Genomic DNA, 20,217 nt, shown 5'->3' on the forward strand with positions numbered 1-20,217 from the left:
TCTCTATGAACCTCATATAATTTACCATTCCTTATAATACTTATAACTCTATCATAGGTTTATCTTTCTCTCTGTAAAGTTTGTCCCACTCAGAGAGCTTTCCACAAGGGCAGAACTTTTTGATTGTTTGTGTGTTTTCGAGCGCCTATAACATAAGCAAATATTTGTGAATAAAAAAGTGGAATCTTGTGAATTTAGCAGCTTTTGATGAATGTGAGCGGAAGCCAGAGGACCAGTTAATAATGAGCTGGAGGAAAACGGATGCTCTCCAAAGACGCTGGAGAGAACTTTAAAGTATACCAGGGGATTAATGGACTATGAAAGAAAGAGAGAGAATAAAAATCAAAGAAGGATATAAAAAGAAAGAAGAAAAGACAGAAGAAGAAGGTTTTTATATTAGCTTTTAAAGGAGTTTGTTCAGGTGTCCCTCTTCAAGTCTGCTTCTCAAGGGGGCTCAGTCATCTCGACTACTTTTAATGGTGTTCTGAAGACGGCGTGACCTAAACCAGCCACACTTCTTCCTTTCAGTTCTGAAAGTTGAAAAAGATCTAGGCCGAGATGCCAGTATTTCTTGGGCTGTTGATTGCTATATTCTCTTCGGATGCTGATATGGAAGTCAGGAGAAAGAAAGAAAATGATGGTCTATATTGATTACCAGCTGAACAGGATCTAGGCTCAGGAGACCAATCTCTGGGCACGTATATAGGAGGATTTCTAGATTCGGTGACCTGAGGTGGGAAGACCTAAATTGAGCAGCATCACTCCCTGAGTCAGGGTACTGGACTATAACAGAAGAATGTGGGCATTCCTGACTGTGCTTCCTGACTGCTGACACAATGTGACTGTCTCATGACCCTGTCACAGTGACTTCTCCACCCTGATGGACTGTGCTTCAGTCTCAGAACCAAAGAAAGCCTATTTTTCCTAAACTTGCTATTGTGGACCTATTGGTTAATTATAATTGTTAACTTGACTGGGTCTAGAATCAATTAGGAAGCTAATAGGTAATGGGGTATGTAGATTAGTTTATCCTCTAGGCATGCCTGTGAGGGATTGACTAGATTGGATTAAGTGGGGAGGGGAATGCTCACCATAAGTGTGGGAAGAATCGTTCCACAGGTTGGTACTCTAGGCTAAATAAGGAGAAGGCTAACTGGCCTTAAGCACTGTGTGACCAGCAGCCACAAGCTTCTGCCTCCACACCTTCCTTGCAATAATGGACTGTAAACTGTTCCTGTAGCTGCATTCATCAGACAGCACTAAGACAAGTGACTAATACAGCCAGGTATTTTGTCATAGAAACAAGAAAAATAATACAGAAGCTCCCTTGGATCCTTTCTTACAAAGGCTATTCATTTGGGCTGCTATAACACAACATGGTTATTCCTCAGAATCCACAGGGGCCCAGCTCCAGCTCTGAGGACCCCAGTCTTTGAATACCAAGCTCTATGGATGATTATATAAAATAGTTCCAAGTTCACTTATATCCACCTACATACTCCTTTATGTATTTTAAGTCATCTTAAAACATTAATATCTTAATATACTCTGCTGTATTTTAAGCCACCTCTGTGACTTATCATACATAATCTGATATAAATGTTATGTAAACAATTGTTCTATCATTTAGGGAGTGATAGCAAAGAAACAAATCTATATGGGTTCACAACATAGTCCATATTCTTTCAAATACCTTTCAATCACCAGTTAATTTAATCCAGAAATAGAGAAGCCATGAAAAAGGCAAATCAACCATACTTTAAGCTGGATAATTTGTGAACAATACAAGATTTTCTTTCTATGTTTTTTAGAAGGTGCAATGTACAAAGTCAAGAAGCTAGTCGTCTGGCAATGTAGCAAAGAGCACCTTCTAGGTCCATGTGTATTGCCTGGACCAGTTCCCTGGGATATCTTTTGAAAGGCCACTAATTCAATAAGTGCCTAAGCTCTCATGACCCAATCCCCTCTCAAAGGCCCCTGGTAAACCCGGGAGTTAGCATTCTATATGGTGAATTTGATATCAGAAACAAACATTCAGACTATAGCAGGCACTAGCAATTTTCTTAAAGTCTCCATCATAAACTGGCGACTTTTCAAAGATCACATATAGTAATGTCATTACTTCGAAGGAACACTAATTTTTTTTAATTTATTAAAGATTTCTGTCTCTTCCCCACCTCTGCCTCCCCTTTCCCTCCCCCTCCTCCAATCAAGTCCCCCTCCCTCGTCAGCCCAAAGAGCAATCAGGGTTCTCTGCCCTGTGGGAAGTCCAAGGACCACCCTCCTCCATCCAGGTCTCGTAAGGTGAGCATCCAAACTGCCTAGGCTCCCACAAAGCCAATACATGCAGCCTGTTTCACAGAAAGTTATAGATCATGGGACAAAGCAAACACAGACTTCAGTCCTCAATATCCATTCTGTGTCTTAGCTTTATTTAGAATTTGTGGATAAGATTTGCTTTAAAAATGTCTTCAAAAATTATAATAAAGCAAAGCAATGGCTGAAAAGTACATTATACTGGGAAGCTTTTGAGAGAAATTTGTTGGGGAGTGCTGAAGGGAAGACAGGATCCTGAACATGAAATATCTGTGCCCTCTCTCAGTAACCAGCCAGAATAGACTGTAACTAAGGCAAAGATAGGAACACATTGGTCTTCAAGGAACTGCATAAATGACCTTAGCATCAAGACAGCCTGGAGGACAGGCAGGGACAGGGCGTCCCAACAAAGTAAAAACATCTCCTTCAAAGACGTGACAGCTTTTTATTTGTGGGAGTGAAAATGCTGGGCATGGAATTTACAACTTCAGAAATCCCTGAAATGAGAACACAGAGGCATTCTTGGAGTCGGGACTCCGAAGACCAGAGTTAGGGCTATGTGGGATGTGGCTGTGTTACAAAAGCCTGTGGGTTTCAGTCTCGAAACAGTGGTGTAGCCCCCTCACCAGGAATGAGTGCTGGCTGTTGACTGTCATTATTTGAGGTTGAGGAGAGGGCTTCCCTTGTTCAACAGGAAGTTTTGTCTGTGTGGCCAAAGGTACACAGGGATGGAGCTGTGACTTGCTGCTGAGAAAGGCTGTTAGGCATTACAGTGTCTGAATTTGGGAGCGTTCATAGTGTGCCAACTTTTGACTGTAAGTAGTTCAGTTTCATTTTTAAAAATATCATTCACTGCTTAAATTTGCTTGAAGGCTGAGAGTTTGATTGTTGATAATATATTGAACTTGTGTTTTTGATCCTTCCCCTCAATCTACTGAAACATTTAATTTTGTGTCTGTAATGATTTATGTTGTTTTCACAAGAAAAACTAAGGCTAGACATCTAAGTGAAGAACAATAAATTTTAAATAAAGGAAGACATAAATATCATTGAGTTAACTTACATGCATAAATATTATTTCACTTTTCTCTGTTATAGGATTACTCATATTGTTGATATGTGACTATTTTGTTGGTATTACCGTGACAGTAATTTTGGTTTTAATGAATTTCAGAATTTGAGCATGACATAGAATAAGGAATATTTGTCGCCAGGAAACATTTCTTACAAAAGTACATTGATATGTATATATACTGTAAATGCAGAGAATGCTGTATAATTATGTACAAAATGCTCTTATTTATGATAAAGTTACTCTTGTGGGATTTTGAGGGGAATTGCAACAGATATGTTCGAAATCACAGGATAGATCATTAAGCAACTCAAAACCACGAAATCTGAGAAACAGACAGAAAAGTGGAAATTTTCAGCTGACAGAAAAATAGATCTACTGATCATGATAGCTGTCTCCAAATATTTGGGGTTGTCTTATGGGAGGGAGCTCAGGTCTCAGGCAGGACCTCAGAAAAAAACAATGAATGACTCAGTGATCTTAGAGATGGAGCAGGGTATCAGTGGCACATATCTTCCACCGAGTAAACATGTCACTCAGTGTGGAACCTACCATGCTACTGTGTGCCATGTAGAGGCCACAAGCTGTATCTCCTAGGCCAACTGTGCCTCCGTGATGGCCAAAGATAAACTTTAATGTGCTTGTGATTTGATTTTCTTCTTTTCTCTTTCTATTCCACCCTACACCTCCGGAATCTTACTATAGGGCCCCAGCTGGAGAGGCAGAATATAAAAATCAATGAATGAATTCTGGAGCCGGGTGGTAGGTCTTGTCTGATATTTATCCACAGTGACTGGGTGATGTGGGCAACAGATCTGATAACAACAGTACCTGTTTAACAAAGTGAGGGTTAAACAGTTAATTCATTGGAAAGAGTTCATCCCAGTATCTGGCCACAATCAGCAATTAATAAGTGATTATTATTTGAGTATCAAATCACTTCATCAACACTGGCCCCAAAAGTCCAAGGCAGAGTCACATTCTACTGAAGAATGAACTTCTTACGATTAGATAGCGTAATCTAGTTATCTTGGTATCTGGATGTGATTTTCAGCAAATAGAGTTAGGGAAGCACAGATTTCCAGGGCCCATTGCCCATTTCCTCCCTCACTCTTCCGACATAGCTGCAAAAGCAGCGAAGATTTATAGTGGAGTCACTGCACATCCACTAGGATAGTAATTACAATTTTAGTAGCGTTGTTTCAAAGATTAAAGTACCAGATGATGTACCAGCCTGGGCTAGTGAAATAACTCAGCAGGTAAAGGTGATGGCTGGCAAGCTAGACCACCTGAATTCAATCCCCAAGACTCACAGGCTAGAAGGGGAAAAAACAATGCCTACAAGTTTTCCTTTGACCTACACACATGCACCTACTCCCACGTGTGTATGTGCATGCACACACAGAGAGAAATACACAGACACACACAGATACACAAATATATACACTGAGAAACACACACAAATGCATGTATACACACACGCATACAGAGAGAGAGAGAGAGAGAGAGAGAGAGAGAGAGAGAGAGAGAGAGAGAGAGATACACACAGAGACAGGTTTCATCAGTCTGGATAATTTGCAAGTTCAACATCGCTCAAACTTGGTCATCACATTGCATTCCTAACAGTGAATGTCCTTAGCCACTTCCAGGATCACCTTTTGAGTTGTGAATGCTACCTCTACTTAACTTCCACCAAACCCATCTCTTCTTTTGTAAAACTACGGAAGTCTCCTTAGAGCTTGTTGGTTTCTTGCTGGGTTGCTGTGCTCCTCTCTCAAGGCTTCTTGTATCTCTCCCCTCTCCTACACAGACGTAAAGAAAAGCCTTCCTCCACCACAGAGATGATCCGCTTACACTCCCTATTACCTACAGCCAAATCCCCAAGACCTGAGCAAGGCATTACTGGTCATTATGGGGGGCGGTTTACCTTGCCAGCCTTCACTTCTCCCATTCTTGTTTAGCCTCAAAGCATCTTGGTGGCTCTGCCTGCTGTCTGTCCCCTCATAACACACAGAGTGCCAGGACTGCTGGGTTTGGGTCTCATGACTTGCCTTCCCTTCATGGCATTCTTTCTCCATCTGAAAACCTCCATTTTATCTTTATGGTCAAACTCCAGTACTACCACCATCAAGTTCTCTGCCGTCTTCAGCTTCCCTCCACGGAATCCTGGACTTGCGCAGCCTTTTAATAGCTATTAAGGTTATAACTGGCCTAAGAGCAGCAGTAAATGCTTAAATGGGTTTCCATGTTGATGCAATCAGGCAGGTTTTTAAACAGATGAACTCTATTTTTATGCATCTTAACTTCAACTAGTAGCCCAGTCCTTAGCAAATAGTGAATACTCAAATGGTTGTTAAATGAATATGTGATTTTTTTATCTCATATATATGTGTATACACACACACACATAACTTTTTTTTTTTTTTGCTAGGCGGTGGTAGCACACATCTTTAATCCCAGCACTCAGGAGGTAGTAGAAGCAGGTGAATCTCTGTGAGTTCAAGGCCAGCCTGGTCTACAAGCTACAGGCTCCAAAGCAACAGAGAAATTCTGTCTTGAAAAACATAAAAAAAAAAGAAAAGCAAAACTTTACTTTTGAAACAGCACACAAAGGAGATGTACATCTTTGCCTCATTAGAAGTTATCTGCTACTATTAATGGTTTCTAATATTATATTTTGCATGCGAATGCATTTCTGGAAAGATTAGTTTTCCCTCCTCATGAGAAGCCAGTGTATGCAGCTAAAGGAGGAGAGGGTCCACCATCAGTCAGTCATTCATTTGATACTGTCCAAGGTCAGCCTCTGGAATCCTCCACTGCAAAAATACAAAGCAGGAAAAACACCCATAGAGAAAAAGTAAAGCAGGTAGCCATGCCCAGGAATAGCAGTTAAACAGAAAAATATGCTACTGTAGGATACTGCCTGATGAGGCTTTCCCATCCCCTTAGAAGAGGGGGCACCCCCATGGTGAAATGAGAACTCCAGGTTAAAGTGAAAGGATTTAAGATGACATTAATTCTGCTCTATATACTAGCATACCATTCATTCTAATTGTATAATATCCAATAAGAAAATACACTGAAGCCTTTAATACATTAGTGATATTAAAGTGGACATTCAATTCATTGTTTTTCAGCGAATTTGTTATTTATTGAAGGGACACACATGTGGAGGCTAGAGGACAACTTGGAGGAGTAAACTCACTCCTTCCTTCTACCGTGTGGGTCCTAAGGGATCGCTGGCTTTCAAGCTTTCTGTAAGCACGTTCCTCTGAGCCACTTTGTGCACTCGTTCAGGCATTTTTTTTAGGCTAAATCGATCGTGTTGTTTTCTGTCAATTATATTCTTCAAAACATTTTGTCCACTAGTAACTACGACAGAATTATGTAACAAACTTTGCTACAAGGAAGTTTGAACAGATCCCACTATCCATATGAACTGAAGGAAAATTAAAACGCCTATGTGTAGGAATATGAACTTTGAAAATGTCTTCTGAAGTCTGGCAATCCAAACAAGTAACAATGTAAAGTTCTGAGACAACATTTGTCAACTGAACATTGTTCCCTGCCGGGTGCTGAGACAGTCTGTCAATTCTTCAAGGCTTCAGTAGAAGATTAAACGAATCAGAAAATCTAACTGTGAAGCCGTGGAGAATCCTTCAAAGAGAGCAGGGCAAACGCGGTGAACAATGAACAGATGCACCCTTGTTCCATTTAACAAATTATTCCATCAGGGGTCAGCAACCAACAAAAGACTAATTAAAATGTTAATGGATATCCTATTAACTTTCTCCCTTGTGCCAAAGTCAACTTGAAGTGATACGGAATTTAATTACAGCTGTACTAGGAGGCATTTCTTAATACTAAGATAACAGCATGAGCCTACTACCTCAATTAATGCACACAACAAATATGCCAGGTACCTTGAAGTCCAAGACTGCAGATAAATTAAATTGGAATAAGGGAAAGTCCCTTCCAAGAAACTCAACTTTCTCCTTACCTCCATGGCAAGATTCAAGTTTTGAAGCCCAGTTCTTGGCAGAAGAGTTAAACTTGGAACTATCTCCAAGTCTGGCTCTGTAACCAGACTCCAGAAAGAGAATTTGGGTTGGTGAATTCCCTCACCCATTAAACAAGCTTACCACCAGGAAATTCTTTAGGCCAGACACATGACAGGGTGCACGCTGGTCTTCTAGGATTTCTCAGGCTCATTTTCGACTATAGTTACACTTTCCTCGCCCAACTGGCAATAATAAACATCTTATTTGCCCAAAGACCTCATTAGAACCATGGACTCTAGTTATCAATTCAGCAAGAGATTGGAAGCAACGTGTCCCTGTCTGACACAGTCAGCCTTGCTCGAGAAGAGGTGCAGAGCGGGGCTTGCAAAAGGCTCTCATTATTAAGAAGGAAGCAAACAATTTGTAGTGGGCTTGTTGTGCCTCTGAGGTCTGTGATTGATTAGACTTCAGGATTCTAAGAAGGAATATGACCCAATTAAATCGGGGGTTTATAAAACACGTATGAGGCAGAACTGAGGGTTTCATTTTTAAACTGCCTCCTGGGGTTTTTAATAAAATATGGAGCTGCCGTTAGTCGGCACAGTGTACCTCCTTTTCCCCTTCCTAACAAAGCTGGGCAAGCTTTCAAGGGTGTGGGATGTCTGTCTTACCCCCAAGGGTCCCTGTCTGTTGGTCAGTTTTGGTAATGAAGCCTCCAACAACAACCAAAGAAAGTTTACATTTGCATCTAGGATAATGACCAGGTTTCAGGTTCCCTGCTAAGTCCCCTCCATTAGTGGTGGCTGCCCGGAGTTCTGTGTGGAGCAGAAAAGCAAAGTGGGCTTGCTTTGTGGGAGAGCATGGCGGTTGACTTACATTTGCTATAGACGAGGGAGAAAAGGTGCTGCCCCTTATACCACGCACTTAATGACCTTCAGGGAGTCCTCAGAAAAGCAACTGAGACAGACACAAAAATTGTTTCAGCAATTCGTGATAAAGGATCAAGTTTCCATGCCGGAAAGGAAGAAATTGCAAAATGTACCTGTGTATGTGTGTGTGTGTGTGTGTTTCTTTTGATGTCTTCATAGTGAAACTTTGCATTCATTCATTCACCCTTTCAATATATATTAATTGCTTGTTTGTATATATACATATATGTTTATATATATATATTATTTTAATTCAAAAGGAAGTACATTATATTATGACACAGGCACTTAAATCAAGCTGTTTATCTTATCTGTTACCCGAACAGATAGGTTCGGTTTTTGTGATGAGAACACTTAAAATCTATTGCTATGCACTGTTCAACCATGAACAATGGTCACCACAGTTATGCTAGCCATGATTATCTTCTCTCTCATTAAAACAGGGTCCTTTGGTCAGTGTTTTATCAACCTCCCACCCACCCCAGCCCCTGATAACCAACATTTCACTCTCTGTTTCTGTAAGTTGAACTTTTTGAGATTCCACACAAGGGTGAGTCAGATTTTTATAGCCGAGACAGATACCCAAGACAAACGATTTTAAAGGAGCCAAGATGTATTTTAGGGCATTCTTTTATTCCAGGCTTGCTTGCTCCTCTGGCTTCTCTGCACTGTGCATAGCGAGGCAAAGCATCAGGGGAGGGAGGCCGATGTAGGGCAAAGCCCACAGGAAGCGGAATGATGGGGTCAAACCAGGACCAGCAGACAGGGAGAAGCTTCAAAGACACACCGGCGGGGTCATACTTCCTCCAGCTATCTATGCCTTACCTCCTTCAACACAAGAGTCTTTGGAGAACACTTCAGAATCAAATCCTGCAGCTTGCCAGTGACACTGTAAAGTGTAAATCCTTCTGTGTCTGGCTTATTTTGATTAGTATGTCTCTGGATTCATCTGTGCTGTTGCAAATAAGATTGTCTTTATTTTTAAGACAATGGTATTCTATTGTCTTAAAATAGAATACTTACTCATTTTTTATTCTATTCATCTAATTTTTGAGCATTCAGATTAATCATGTCCTTTTACTAATTATAATAGTGTAATTTATATATAAATTTGCATATAGTGCTTATATATAGTACATATAAGCAGAACTTATAAATAGCAAGAGATGTTTAAGTAAAACTGATATTTGTTGATTACATTATTTAAGGAGCTTGGACACATATCAGGAAACAAATCACCAGACTTTATGTGAGGAAAAATAAAAATATAATTAAATTTTTTACTTATGTAAATGTTCTAAGGGCTGAGAATAAATATAAAGCAAAGAGAAAGTATCATGATTATTGAGGTTGCCTTTCATATGAAACAGTCAGGGAAATAAATCTCTCATGAAGCATTTGAGGGGAGCCTGGCTGGTGTGATAAAGGGGCAGGCTATAATTACAAGATTGGAAGTAGGTACAATAATGCCCTCATTCCACAGAGGAGAAAACCAACCAGTCTGTCCATATCTAAACAGCTGGTAAGTGGTATAGACTAGATACAAAACCAACAGTCTGACTCCAGGGCTTACTTGTTCACACTCCACCTTGATGCTGACAAGCAACGCATATACATGGTGTTCAACCCTTACCCTGAGCAAAATTATGGAGGGGTAGGAAGATGTCAGGGCCGGCGCCCAGGACAACTCTAATGCTGAGGAGCAAGACAAATTAGATGAGGCCAACAAAGAAAACAAGAAAGCAGTGGATAAGACAGGAAGATCAGGAGAAAAACATAGACGAAAAGCCATGGGAAGAAATGGCTTCAAAGAGGGAGAAGAAAATTGTGATAGATACTGCAGGAAGGTCATGTGCTGGGAGCCGTGGGGTTTGATCGCACAGTTCACTGAAGATCTTAACGAGAGCAGCTTTACCCGGGATGTGTTCATAAGAAGAGAAGAAAGAGAGGTGATGAGTAAAGACAACTTGCTTGCATGTGTGCGTGCCTGAGATTGGATGCATGTGTGCATGCACGCACACTGAGGCAATGGGCAGTCGTTGAGGATGGAGGTGGGGACGTAAATTCAGATTGGTGGAAGTCCATCAGTGATGTCGAGGGAAGAAAGAAGAAAACACATACTTGGTGTCTTTCACATAGTTCCAAAAACTTTCTCACTTTGCCTTATGAGTGCCATTTGTTTTTCTGTGAGAAATGGGAGGGAACCCCCTTTCCACAGAAATGTTAAATAACACCTTCCCAGGTCTCCATGTGAGCTGTTTGCCTAAACTGCTGAACCTTAAATCTCGTATAAAACCCAGATTTTATAGATATATGGCAGGGGCACTCTGCCCGCCTTTGAGCTAGCTCCTGATGCCTTGGTAGTCAGTACCCAGCACAGCTCTTTGAACACATCCAAGAACTTCACTCATTGTCCCAGATCTGCGTTGTGTCAGTCAAAGCACGTCTTTAAAGAACTATATGAGACTAGAAGTCACTCAGTGGATAAGGCACCCCATATACCACTTGTCTGTATTCCCTGTGAAACTTGTTCTTGCTATTTATCTGGGTGAGCGCGGGTGCCCACCATCTCTCTATATGGCAATAAGCCATGTGATTCATAATAATGTACTCTATCCATTACATTTTAACCACAGGCAATACAACAGGAGTCAAATTCTTAAAGAGGTCTTTGAGGACAACATTGAAATCACTGACAAAAAAAAAAAGAAGAGTCAAGGGAAGGGAAGAGAACAATAGAGCAGGAAATAGGTGTGTCAGGTGGTGTGACAGTTGGTGGCTTCTGTTTTCTATGTGGGGGAAAAAATAGCCCACCAGCTCAGAGTGAGGCAAGGCAAGGATGTTGTGAAGACATAAGTAAAATGCAAATGGTTGAATTAAAAGAGAATGAATTAAATAGATCATAAAAATACAAAATTCTTTGCTGGTAGCCACAAGGGCCTGCTTGAAGAAAGGCTCCTGAATTCCAGATGAGGTTTAGTCAGATGACATAGAATGAGGACCTCTCATTTCTTAAGTGGACACTCTCACTATGATTTTTATTAGGAGAGCTGGTAAGAGCGATCTCTATAAGATTTCGCAATTAAAATATTATATCAAAAATAATTATTGATTTGATAATTTTATAGTGGCCATTTAAAGAAATGCTTCTTTTGAAATATTCTAGGACTGCCAAGATGCCTCCCAATGCAAAGGTTGAAAGGAGAGAACTGACTTCCACAAGGTTCCCTGGCCATACACACAATCTCCCACCTTCCGCAAAATCAATACTCCATTGTGTAAATGGATCACATTTTTTTATCCATTCTTCTCTTAAGGAACACATAGTTTATTTTCAGTTTCTGGCTATTATGAATAGAGCAGCAATGAGCACAGTTGGGCAAATGTCCCTGTGGTAGGATGGAGCATCCTTTGGGTATATGGTATAGATGTGGTATAGATGGATGCTACAGTAAATGGGTCCCCATCATTCAGAGAAATCACCATACTGATTTCCTCAGTGGCTATATAAGCTTGAACAGTGTTTCTCCATGTTCAACGTCCTTGCTAGCATGAACTGTCACTTGTGTTATTGATCTTAGCTATTCTGACAGGTGTAATATGGAATCTCAAAGTAGTTTTGATTTGCATTTTAATGGCTAAGGATGTTTCTCAGTCATTGTAAATTCTTCTGTTGTGAATTTTCTTTTTAGATCTCATCCCCATTTTTAAATTGGATTATTTGGGTTTTTATGTCTAGTTTCTTGAGTTCTTTATATATTTTGGATACTAGCCCTCTATCACATGTGGAGTTGGAAAAAGTATTTTCCATGCTGTAAGCTGCTGCCTTGTCTGGTTGAGTGTCCTTTGCTTGTCAGAAACTTTTCAGTTTCATGAGATCTTGCTTATTAATTGTTGATCTAGTGCCTGTTTTATTAGTGTTCTGTTCAGAAATTCTTCTCCAATGTCAATGCATTCAAGGCTATTTCCCATTTTCTCTTCTATCAGGTTCATTGTATCTGGTTGTATGTTCAGGTCATTAGTCCATTTGAGATTGAGTTTTGTGCAGGATGATAAATGTGGATCTTTTAGGATTCTTCTACATGCAGTTACCCAGTTTGACCAGCAACATTTGTTGAAGAGGCTATTTTTTTTCCAGCATGTATTTCTGGATTCTTTTTAAAAGATTAGGTTTTCATATGTGTGTGGATTTACGTCTAGATCTTCATTTAAATTCCATTGATAACCATGTCTGTTTTTATGATAATAACTTTTTGGGTTTTTTATTACTATAGCTTTGTAGTACAACTTGGGAATGGGAATGGTGATACCTCCAGAAGTTCTTTTATTATTCAGGATGGTTTTTGCTGTGTGTGTGTGTTTCCATATTAAGTTGAGAATTGTCTGTGAAGAATTGTGTGGGAATTTTGATGGGGATTGCATTAAATCTGTAGATTACTTCTGGTAGGATGGCCATTTTTTACAATGTTAATCCTACTTATCCATGAGCATGGGAGATCTTTCCATCTTCTGATAACTTCATTTTTTTTTTCTTCAAAGACTTGAAGTTTTAATTTAAAAAGTCATTCGATTGTTTGGCTAGGGTTACCCAAGTTAATTTATATTACTTGAGGTTATTGTGAAAGGTGGTATTTCCCTGATTGCTTTCTCAGTCTGTCATCTGTATATAGGAGAGCTATTGCTTTTTTTTTTTTTTTTGAGTTATCTTTCATCCAGCTGCTTTGCTGAAGATGTTTATCACCTGTAAGAGTTTACCCATTTACTTTTTAGGGTCACTTATATATGCCATCATATCTTCTGCAAATAAAGATACTTCAGCTTCTTTCTATCCAAATGTTTCTTCACAGTCTCCTTCAGATGTTATATTGTTCCAGCTAATACTTCACTTTCTATATTTAAAAGAAATGGAGAGATAGGACAACATTGTCTTGTTCCTGATATTAGTGAAAATTCTTTGAGATTCTCTCCATTTAATTTTATGTTGGCTATATGCTTACTATAAACTGCCTGTTTTATGTTTAGGTATGTCCCTTGTATCCATAATCTCTCCAGTACTTCTGTCATGAAGTGGTGTTGGATTTTATCAAAGGCCTTTTCTGCATCAAATGGTTTTTTCTTTCAATTTGTTCATGAAGTTGGTTTCATTTCTTGACTTTTGCATGTTAAAAGACTCCCGAGTCTCTGGGATAAAGTCAGCTTGATAATGATGTATGGTCTTTTTGATATGTTCTTCAATTCAATTTGCAAATATTTTACTAAGTATTTTTGAATTTATATTTAAAAAGGAAATTGTTCTGTAATTTTTCTTCCTTTGTTGGGCCTCTGTGTGGTTTGATTACCAAGGTAACGGTAGCTGTATAGCATGAATTAAGCAATGTCCCTTCTGTTTCTATTTTGTAAAATCTACCAGTGTTTACTCATCATTGAACGGTTGCTAAAATTCTACTCTAAAACCATCTGGCCCTGGGCTTTCTTTGGTTGAGAGCTTTTTTAATGACTTCTTATATTTCACTACGGATTATAGGTACCTGATCTTGATTTAACTTTGGTAAGTGGTATCTATCTAGTAAATTGCCCATTTCATGTAGATTTTTCCAACTTTGTGGAGTACAGATTTTTACAGTATGTCCTTATGATCCTCCAGATTTCCTTGGTGTTTTTTTTTATTATGTCTTCATTTTTATTTCTGATTTCCTTAATTTGGATCTTCTTTCAGTGCTTTTTAGTTAATTTAGAAAAGTGTTTATTGGTCTTTATAATTTTCTCAAGAAACCAACTCTTCGTTTCAGTGATTTTTTTGTATTGGTCTCTCCTTTTTCCCCTATTTTATTAATTTAAGGCCTGATTTTGATTATTTCTTGCAGTCTACTCCTCTTGGGTGTGATTACTCCTCTTTGTTCTAGAACTTTTACGTGCTCTTTTAAGTTACTAGTATGAGATCTCTCTAATGGTCTTTCTTCTTTTCCTCCATCTTTTCTTCCTTTCCTTTTACTCCCTTTCTTTCTTTCTTTCTTTCTTTCTTTCTTTCTTTCTTTCTTTCTTTCTTTCTTTCTTTCTTTCTTTCTTTCTCCTTTTCTTTTATGTAGGAACTTAGTGCTATAAACTTGCCTGTTAGAAAAGCTTTCATTGTGTCCCATAAATTTGAGAATGCTGTGTTCATTGAATTTTAGGAAGCCATTAATGTCTTTTTTATTTCTGCCTTGATCCATTTTTCATTCAATAGAGCATTGTTCAGTTTTCATGAGTCTATAGGGTTTCTATTGTTGTTGATACTCAACTTTAATCTGTGCTAGTCTGAGAGACGGCAGGGAGTTGTTTCAATTTTCTTGTATCTGTTGAGACTTGCTGTGTGTTTGAGTATGTGCATAGTTTTGGAGAAATTTCTATGAGGAGTAGAGAAGAAGGTATGTTCTTCTGTGTTCGGGTGAAATGTTTTGTAGATATCTCTTAGGTCTATTGGGCTTATAACTTCTGTTACCTCCAGTATTTCTCCCGTGTTTGTCTAGAAGCCATGTCTAATGGTGAGAGTGGGAAAGTCCCCTAATATCAGTGTGAGGATCAATATGTGATTCAGACTGTAGTAGTAGTAATGTTTCTTTTACAAACTGGGGTGCTCTTGTGTTTGGGGCATAGACGTTAAGAATTAAAATTGTATCTTGAGAGATTTTCTTTTTCTTCGATGAGTTTGTAGTTTCTTTTCTTATCTGCTTTGTTAGATATTAAAATGGCTATACCAACCAGCTCTCTTTTTTAAATTATTTGCTTGAAATGTTATTTTCCAACCTTTTATCCTGAAGTAATAACTATCTTTGATGTTGACATGTGGCTCTTGGAAACAGCAAAAGGACGGGCCCAGTTTTAATATCCATTCTATTAGCCTGTGTCTTTTTATTGGCAAGTTGAGACCATTAATACTGGCAGATATCAATAACCAATTATTGTTGATGTCTGTTATTTTGGTTTTTGTGGGGGTCTGAGATTATTCATTCCTTGTGTTTTTATAACTATAGGTTAGAGTTTTCCTTATTCTACCCTCTATAAGGCTGTATTTGTAGGTGAGTACTGCTTATGTGTGGTTTTCTTGGGGAATATCTTATTTTTTTTATTTTGATTGAGAATCTTACTAGGTATAGTAATGTGAGCTAGTATTTGTGGTCTCTACAGTGTTCAGAACATCATTCTAGGAACTTCTAGATTTTAGCGTCTCCATTGAGAAGTCAAGTATAATCTAACAGGCCTGCTTTTATCTGTTATTTTGTCTTTTCCCTTATATCTTTTAATAGTCTTTCTTTGCTCTGTACCTTTACTGTTTTGATTATGTGATGACACTTTTTTTTTCTGGTCCAATGTATTTGGTGTTCTGTATATTTATTGTACCTTTATAGGCATCTTCTTCTTTAGTTTAGAAAATACTTTTTTCTATGATTTTGTTAGAAATACCTACATTAAGGGATCCATTTTAGCGTTGGCAAGAGACTTGGCTCTAGAGGGGATCCCAGGTATCCACGGAGATGTTCCCCAACAAGGTCCTTGGGCAGCAGAGGAGAGGGTACCTGAACGGTCCTTGCCCCACTATCACAGTGATGATTATCTCTAATATCACCATAGAATCTTTATCCAGCGATGGATGGAGATAGAGACCCTCATCAGAGGAACAGACTGAGCTCCCAAGGTCCAGTTGAAAGGCAGAAGGAGGGTGAAGACGATCAAAGAAGTCAGGACTGCGAGGGGTTGGTGCACCAACTGAGGCAGTGTGCCTGTTCTAATGGGAGCTCACCAAATCCAGCTGGACCGGGTCTAAATGAGCATGTGATCAAACCGGACTCTCGGGTTGTGGCTGACAATGGGGGCTGACTGAGAAGCCATTGATAACGGCACTGGGACTTGTTTTTACGGCATGTTCTGGCTTTTTGGGACCCTAGTCTATATGGATGCACAGCTCCCTAGGCCTGGATGTAGGGGGAGGGCCTTGGACTTCCCACAGAGCAGGGTTCCCTGCCCTCTCTCAAGCAGGGTGGGAGAGAGAGGAGGGGTGTGGGGGGAGCAGCGGGAAGGGATTGGGAGTGTTCTGTTCCCTGGTCTGCTTCCTCCCTGCCCTTTAGGAGAGTGGGATGATTATGGTCTGCCTTGTAGAAAATTTTCTGTGTACTTGTTTTCCTGTCCTGCTCAGCTGCTGCGCCCTCAGGTTATGCCTGCTGTTGTTGGAGGCAGGGATAATGGGATGAGTTGGGGGATGGAAGTTTTGGGAAGAAATCTTCGTGATCTTTTGGGTTTGGGGTCACAGAGGTGTTCTGTTACAGAGCTGGAGATGTTGTTGCTGCTGTTGTTCATTCACGAAACTATGCTTACATTCTTTCCAGAAAACATTACTTTTTGTGTATGAGTGTTTTCTTGCATGTAAGTATGTGAGCCCTGTATGTGCTTTAGGCCTGAAAGTTCAGAATAGGAGGTTAGATTCGCTAATTTAGATTTAAAGGTGTTTGTGAGCTGCCGTGTAGATGCTAGGAACTGGACCCAGGTTCTCTGCGAGAGAAGCAAGTGCTCTTAAGCCCTGAACCATCTCCCCTGTCCCTTAGTCTTTTACTAAAATATTACTTGAATGTGACTTTTCAACTTTGGTGTTTTGTATCCAAAAAAAAAAAAACATGTTATATCAAAATTGTATATAAATTCACGTTTTTCTCTATTTATTTCATTATTTTACTTTTCAGTCTTTGATATACTTTGAAATTATTTTAAAATAGTATTATGACTGAAGTCTACTTTGTTTCTTCAATGACTAGCAAAATTATCCAATATTATTTATGATATTGCTCTTTTTCCTCTGATCTGGCCTTCATCATGAACTAATTCACCAGAAATATTTATATCAATAGCTGGGCCATTAATTATGTTTCCTGATCTCTATTTTTTGATGATCTAGAACCTAATACTTGCACTGGATTAAACATTTTACTATACAATAAACTAGTGTTCTTTTGCCACTTTGTTTTCCCAAAATTACCCTTGATCCACTTGGATGTTTACTTTCATAAATGCACTGTGTCAATATCACAATAACAAAGGGTTTGGAGTATTGTAAAAAGAGTGGCTTAAGTTCACAAGCTAATGAAGCATACATGGATTGCTTTACAATGTTGGTTCTGCCCTATATATGAAAATACTGTTTTTCTTTATCAATGTAAATGTCACATTTAAAATGTAAGGATATCTGTTTGTATACGTTTTACAAATGCAAACCTTCTGTCCATTTTCTCCAGTGCACAATTGCTTTCTACTGAGACTGTTTCTCATAGTCAGGAGGGGTTATATGTTCACTTCACAGCCGATGTTCTAGTTACTGTTTATCCTACTGAGTTGCAGAGGGACATTTTTCCTCTTTTAAAGTTTTAAGGTATTTTCTAAGGATATAATTATTCTTCTTGTAAATGCTGATAGTTTTGTCCCTACTTTCTATTTCTTCCACTATCTGTCTTTTTCCTCTTACAAAAGAAAAAGCGTTGGCAGACTATCATGGCTTGGAGCCCCTAGGAAAGCAACGCAACTTACCTCATTGTGACCAAGGAGCAGGAAGGGAGAGGGAGAGACTAGAGTCTAATAGATAACCCCTCCAAGGACACATACCAGTGACCTCACTCCCTTCCACCAAACTTCACCTTCTGTAAGTTCAGCAAGCTGTAGAATCCCTGTGGAAGCAGAGTCACCTCTGTGGGGTCATTCAAAAGCCAACCCACACCACTTGTGTCTTTCTCATTTAATATCTTTACTGTTACTTTTGAATACTATTAAATAATAAGATCAGCACTGGACATGATTTTCTATTTTACTATTTGCTTAAGTTGGAATAGTAAACACTGATTTTTACGTATTTTTCAAATATAAGCATTTAAAGTATAAATTTACCTCTGTTTGTAGTTTTAATTTTATCTCAGAATTTTGATGCATTATCTGTTTGTTATAATTCACTTCTAAGTACATTCTAAATCTTTCTATCAGAGGCCGATAGGCAGAGAGAGTTGGAAATGACCTTTATACATACCTAGTTTCTCATAGAATTTTTCCTCAAGGTTCAGCAAATTCTTCAGGGTATCTTTAGTTTCTGGGTTAGTCCTTTCTAAAACATGAAGGATCTTTTACTACATACCTGATGTTTTCTTTCATATAAAATGACTCTATTATTGAGTATATTTACATGTACATAGGTTCTTGGGTATGAAGTTCTACCTGTGCAAACTTTGCATCCCCTATTGACCACAAGTCATCTGTTGTTCAATCTCTGTCTCTTTTGTATCTACTCATTGATTGTTGCAGTCCCTTTCTTATTTCAAAGACCCTTCCCCACGTCTCCTCTAGTTGTTAGCAGTTCTTTTGTCTTTTTGTAGTTTTATGAATCCAGACCTATTCATGACTAGACAATTTTGCCACGTTCTGCTTGTCTTCCTTCCTCCCATGTTACTTAACTCTGTTTTGCAATTTGTTTTAGGGTGAAGTCCCTAATTTTCAAGTCTTTTATGACGGGTAATAGTTATATGAGCTATAGATAATTTGAGAGAATTGCTTTACTTACGCATTGTCCCCTATAAAATTAATTATGCTGAAAACTGGGCAAAATACTTCAGGGAGTAGCTCACTGAAGAAGGCCTCCCACCATCCTTCTTATGAAAGCATCCCGAAATCTGACTAACTAAAGGCAGACATTAGGCCAGGAACTGCTCGGCAGCATCTATTGACCAAACACATAAATCTCCCATTACCCAGCAATTCAGTTTCTGGGTAAGTTCCGCGCAGTAAAGTTTCCATATTCATGTGTGATGTACCCAGCATTAACAAACTGGAAAGTGCTCAACTATCTCAGCTCCCAAATGAAAAACAAACTGCAGGAGACTCACAAATGAACAGACTGAGACAGTGAGGATGGATCTCTGCTGTATAACTAGTCCCTCCAAATGAGGCATTCCCTACCAGCCGGAAGAGGGAGTCTCAGTGGACTCGGGAAGCTAATGAACACTGCCAGTATCCAGAAGCTAAAGAACTATGTAAGAATCAAGAAACCTGAAAAGTTTCAAGGCTCACAATGCCCTTCTTAAAGGTTGTATAAATTATAAACAATTTTTGATGGACAGGAGACTTTGCAGTGGATACGCTCTAAGTTGGGCAGGGAGTCCAAGGACATAGTTGCTGTAAGATGTCGCCCATGCTGGGTGGACATTTCAATTGAGTGGGCTCAGAATCAATGACCCTCTTATAAGTAACCAGCCACCCACTCATGAAATTGTCAAGTGACCCCAGAGAACTCCTTGGTTCCCCAAACCACACTTCTGTTGGGTCTTTTCTTAAGAGTGTCACTGTCCAAAGTAAACAGGTGTTTGCTCATGTTTTCTGGGGAAAAGCAGGCAACATAGATCTGATTTAAAAAAAAATGCCTCTGGGCAGTGGTGGTGCATGCCTTTATTCCCAGCACTTAGGAGGTAGAGGCAGGTGGATCTCTGTGAGTTAGAGGCCAGCCTGGTTTACAAGAGCTACAGGATCAAAGCTACAGAGAAACCCTGTCTCCAAAAACCAAAAAAAAAAAAAAAAAAAAAAAAAAAAAAAATTAAGGCAGAAGAAGGAGAGAAGAGAGGGACAAAGGGAGGGGCGAGAGAGAGGAGGAAGGAGGGAGAGAATGAGCATTTATTGCATTATTCGTCTAGTTATATGAAGTATAAAACTGAGCAAAACTGATTCACAGAATTCATAGTTAACATAGTGACTACCCTTAAGATGAGAAAGAATGCCCAGGAGATCTCTGAGAGACTGGCAATACCCTGATTCCTGATGTGATTATGGATATCATGAGTATCATAACTTTGTGAAAATTATTGAACACATGAAGCTAGGATTTATTTTTATGAACATATGT

This window comes from Alexandromys fortis, unplaced genomic scaffold, assembly GCF_014885135.2.
Source record: "Alexandromys fortis isolate MF-2015 unplaced genomic scaffold, M_Fortis_MF-2015_v1.1 scaffold_53, whole genome shotgun sequence".
Lineage (NCBI taxonomy): Eukaryota > Metazoa > Chordata > Mammalia > Rodentia > Cricetidae > Alexandromys > Alexandromys fortis.